This window comes from Solanum stenotomum, chromosome 7 (assembly GCF_019186545.1).
Source record: "Solanum stenotomum isolate F172 chromosome 7, ASM1918654v1, whole genome shotgun sequence".
In the NCBI taxonomy this organism is placed as follows: Eukaryota; Viridiplantae; Streptophyta; class Magnoliopsida; order Solanales; family Solanaceae; genus Solanum; species Solanum stenotomum.
The window spans coordinates 4,402,860-4,408,532 of NC_064288.1; the positions used below are offsets into that span (position 1 = coordinate 4,402,860).

A 5,673-nucleotide genomic window follows, 5' to 3' on the forward strand; every position below is an offset into this window, starting at 1 on the left:
CTAGGTTGTGTGTGGATGCAACATAGAAAGGTCATAGCCTATGTTTCTAGGCAACTCAAGTTTCATGTTAAGAATTACCTGAGTCATGATTTAGAGTTGGTAGTGATAGTATTTATGTCTTTAACTCTATTACATGCGTAGCTAAAACTCCAATTCTTGGGGTGTTCTTTTTGAATATGGGTTAGATTAGTATATATATATATATATCCTTTTAGTGGCGACTTTTATGTGTCTTAGCAGCGACTAATTTTGCCACTAACAATTACTTTTAGTGGCCACTATTATAAGTCTTAGCGACGATTGTTTTTGCCACAAAAACAATCTTTTAGTGGCAACTATTTTGGGTATTAGCAGCGACTAATTTTGCCACTAAAAGACTACAGGTTTCTGACACCAATCGACGGTCCACCAGGACGGGCCATGGGTCAGACCACGGTCCGTCGACTGGGGTGTGTGGATGGTCACCTAGCAGTTATTTTAGGGGCAGTTGTGTCTTTTCCTAATTAATTCAATGACTTTTCATTAATCCTTTTTTTATTCATTACGATTAATGAAGTGGAAAAATGAACCCTTCACCTCGTTCCCATTACTCCCCAACACACATACAATGAAGGGAATACACAAATTCTACTAAATTTACAAGGTTTAGGAGATCACTTTCCTTAACTCAATCAACTAGTCAATCCAAGACTTGAGTCTTGCCCTTCTGAATGACGTCCAAAGTCACACAACATATTTCAATCAAGTTTCATATTAAGATTCTAGAAACAACAATACCCAACTGATATATTTTGAAAAATGGGTCAATCAAATAAGGTTTAAATAGCGAAATCTTTACTTAAATATGTTAGCGAAGACATTTGGAACTCATTAGTGAAAATCATATTGAAAAAGAATTAAAAATCAGTTCACAATCTCAATTTTTGTTTAGAACTTAAGTTCTTGAAGAACCTTGTCATTTGCCAATCAAAATCTCAAGTTTTGATGTTGAAATCCATAAATAATTAAAGGAAATTAAAATAAAGTTTTAGGGTCACAAAATCTTATCCGAAATATTTAGTAGAAGAATTCTCTTCAAAATCATCTCCAAGGGTTTTACCCAGCTCAGAATTAGAAAATGGGGCTAAAACCCGAAATTTGCAGGTCAAAACCCTCCTCTGATGTCGCAAAAGCAGCCATGGGTTCGTTTTGATAAAATTTAGCCTTGGAGATCGTGAACATACCTTCAGTTAAGCGAAGGTGACACATCCCATCACGACCGCAAAGGCCAATGGATTGCCCTCTCACTAACGTGACCAATGCTTCGTTGAAGCGATGCTCACTAAAGCGGGTAATCCTTCGCTAAAGTGAATCACACAAACAACAGAAATATTAGGCAACTATCAAATCATCAAATGGACCCTTCGAATTCGTTCGAAACCATATATACAAATCATATATGAAATTTAACTATAATCGACGTTCCAGACTCAATGAAATCGTCGAAATACGAATCTGGGTCTACTTGATCCAACATACGTGAAGTCACAAAAATCTAACATAACACTAAAAGGGTGAAAACAAGCTCGAGACCTCTCAAAAATCAATCAAGACCTCACTTAGGCCTAAAATGATCCCTCAAATCCAAGGAACTCTTGAAATTCCGATTTGAGCATCCGAACACCAGATATTGACCAAAGTCAACCCTAAGGCTAAAATCTCAACACTTTCCAACTTTAAACCTCAAATCCTCAAAAAGACACCAAAACTTTCAAAACTCAAACAAGAAAGACTCGAGGTCGATATCAGAAGAGATAAAATTGTAAGTTCATGAAACTTTCAAAAAATGATCAACCAGGTCATTACACTTTTGTCCCCTATGCCTACAATTGGGATGACATCTAGCTCATTTGTACCCTTAATCAGATACTGAATTTTTTTTGTGTCATTCCCAAAATCCACTATCTCCTCATCAGTCAATGGATTGCTATTTCGAGTTGGCAGGTGTTTAAATGAGGCTACCATATAGCAAGGCACCACATCTCAGTCATATGCGCATTGATTTGTTTTATCTCTTTTGAGATTGTAGGAAGTGAGCAAAAAATATTCAAGAAACCATTATAGTGAGCAAGAATAGAGTCAATGGCAACCTCATCTTCATATGCTAAATTGATGGTACGTCTCTGAAGATATTTAGGAATTTTATGTTCATGGTGCACCTTTGCGACATCACTGAAAATGGATGATAAAGATGACAACTCCTTCTCTAAAATGGATATAAGAGTTGATAGCTCTTTCTCCAAATTATCTAAAAGAGGTTTTATCAAAAAATCTAAATCAGATTCAAATTTCGGCATCTCATTCAGTTTCCTTATAAGAGAATCCAGAAAGTTCAATCCACAAACAGTGATAACTGAGATGGAGTGAATTTTAAGGATTTGTAGTAAGCGTCTACTTGTGCCTTCAAATCTTAGTTTTCTCCAATATCTGTATCGAGCAAAGACTTATTTTGCTAGTGTCATCTTTGTTTATAGAGCTAGGAAGAAGTTTTTCAATGACATTACTTATACTAGAATTAGTTATCCTGAAATTATTTTTTATTGACTGTTTTGTTTGTTGTACTAAAAAGAATATCCATTGCATACTTCCTAAAAGTAAATTATTTATTTACAAAATACCCTCTCCAACAAAAGTTTTGATTACTCAGCCAAATTTTCAACAGAAGTTTTTACTGCTCAACCACATTTTTCTACTGTTGTCTATTTGCATGCAGAATTACAATTTTCACTTTTTATAGTATACAATTTGCAATTTCCTTCCCTGTGCCATTCATTTAAATTGGACTCATTTGCCTCGTCATACAAATATTTTTTTTAAAAAAATATTTGCTCTAAAATACCAGAATATCGTTTGATTTATTTGATCATATCGTAATATAAAATAAAATTATTTTGAACATTAAGATATGAATAAAATATCTTTTAAAATTGCCCTTACGAGTTGGAATAACGGAAGAATTAGAAGCAACACGCATAAAACATATCACCTGACTTTTGTTACTAATATTTAATTTGTACTATTAATTAGCATGATCATGTGAATATTGTCTTATTATTACACTACATTTTTAAATTGCTATAATCCTATATTTAATAGTATAAGATATTGTAAGTACAAGTAAAAGGTACATTGGGTTTGAGGGGTAATTTTATCATTTAATAAGTTTATCACATGACAAATTATGATGGAATTATTATATCACTTATGGTAAGGGATAACTTATGTCGTTACTATTAATTAACCCCGGGATAAGTTATTCCGAACTTCCCAACCAAACAACAAATTAATGGCATCTATAATTTTATCCCGGGACTATTTAGTGTTATCCCTCACACCAAACGACCCCTTAGAGTCTTATAATTCACACGAGTAAATCTTATTTTTGTTGGATAAATTCAGAGACGCCACCATTGTCCTCTTGGAAATCTGAGTAGGGGTTTGAGAAGTGATATGTGTCTGGCTTCCTATGATGGTCAAACTCTTTAAAAATATCGTTGCACCAATGTCAGATCCTCCAAAAATGCAATATGTGAATCAAACACGGAAGTGACAACATTTTTGAAGAGAGTAAACAACATAGATAGCTTTTGTACATGTCTCATACATATCATTTGGTGTTAAGCTACCAAAATCTTTGAATCTACATGCAAATCAGATTTCATTCAGGAATAATCATCTTTCAATTCAACTTGGTATTCTCTGCTGCTAAATATTTAAATTATTGATTGATGATTGGGAGGTGTTCTTTGTATTCAACAATATAAAAAACTTGTGTACATACAGAATTTTGCAGGTCTCGTGCTGCGTATAAGTTGTAAGATGAAGAGATTATAGAAATTAATAACCACCTAATTACAAAAACAAAAACGAAACAATGATTTTGACAACAAGAAATCACAGTAAAAGACCATCTGATAAATGGAATTGGTCAATCAAAACAAACTTAGCAATCAGTAGTAGTGTTACAATTTAAGAGGATGCATAGGCGTTACAAATAGACTGTCTGTGCTTTTGCTGCAGTTTTCAAATTCAAACAAATCCTCGTGCTCAATTAAGCGAAAGCAAGCATCAAATTCCATTGTTGACAAGCACATACTTGATTCATAGCTGACTTATATTCCTGTATTGAACATATAACATTAGATGCATATATATCGATACTGAAAAACAGAACAGATTTAGGAATTTGTTTCTACTTACTTGGGTAGTGATAACAATACGGTCACATCCTTCAATGGCTTCGACTTCTTCCTTAATTCTCACAGCTGAAGCCTCCAGAGATTTGTTGTACCACTTAATTTGTTTCAGTGTTGGAATATCTGCAAAGCTAAGGGGGATCTCCACGAGGTGCTTACACCCGCTTATAACAAGTGTTTCAAGCCCGGGAAAGGATTCCTCTGAGGCATTCCACCTTGAGATACTTAAGAACACCAGTTTCAACAACTTTAGTTTATGGAACGTGACATCTCCAAGGCACCAATCTCTAATTTGAACACAATCGCATAATTGGAGATACTCCAAGTTTAGTAGTCCCTCAAGGAAGGAAGTCAGGTTTTCTATACGAGTCTCAATTAGTACCAACTTGTTTAAATTTGAAGGCAATTGTAACCCAGATACAATGAGGGGATACTCAACAGAAAGGTGAAGTATTTGAAGCTGGCAAAGATTCTCCAATGTGAGACAAAAAGACCCTGCAGAATCATTATCGCCCCGATATTCAAATTCGATGTGAAGTTGTTGAAGATTAGGACACCTCCTTGATAACACATCCACCCTATCAATTGAAAATCTAACAATATTCTTTAATATACTCAAATTTTCCAATTTAGAGGATCCTTCAAACAGCCCCTGCTTATCCTCTTCAAAATCAAATTCAGCTCTCCAAATCTCAAAATGCCTTAATTTTTCCGTTTCCCAAAAGTACGCGGGTAACATAGATGGCCACTCACTATTCACAATTAAAGTTTCAAGATGGGGCAGATGTGATTCTGGATGAAAATAGAATTTAACTGTCGAAACTGCAAGGTACTTCAGGTGATTTAGCGGTTTCAATGTAGCTGTCGACAAATAACGCACTTTATGAGAACTCAAATCCAAGACCTTAAGAAGTCGCAATTTAAGAATTTGACAGAAGGGAATCCCATCAATAAATTCTCCATCATTTATCGTTATCAGTGACCTCAAGTGTTGGTGGAAAGGCTTCCGTGTTTTGGATCCGAGAGATGCAAACTTGGAAAGCTCTTTACTGAATCTGTAACATCCGACAATTTGAAGTGGCTTTGAAGGAGCTTGAAAAATGGAAATTTGGCTAAGTATGGAAATCAATGAGTTTTTGGCCAACTTTGAGTAGTCGTAACTCCTAGCTCAGGATGAGTTAGGAGTAGTTCCAGTTATGGTTGCGAAGCTCGTGGAGCGATCTTTCCAACGCCACCGAGTTTGCTCGATTCCGAGTTCGTATGAGGGAGTTATGCCCTTTAGAAGTTGGGCAGTTGGAAGGGAAATCCGTCCGGAAATTTAAGGGCATTTTGGTCCTTTCACAAACCTTTTTAATTGAACTCATATTGTTGAGTTAGGATGATTTTTGGATCATTTTTGTCCCTTTTTGGAAGATAAAGAGTTAGGGTTCTTGAGATT

The 5,673-nt window shown here is 35.2% G+C and overlaps 1 pseudogene; it reads right to left on the bottom strand.

The window, feature by feature from the left end:
- Positions 1–1,110: 1,110 nt before the first annotated feature.
- LOC125871315 (putative late blight resistance protein homolog R1C-3) overlaps positions 1,111–5,673 on the bottom strand; it is a 7,728-nt pseudogene continuing 3,165 nt past the window's right edge.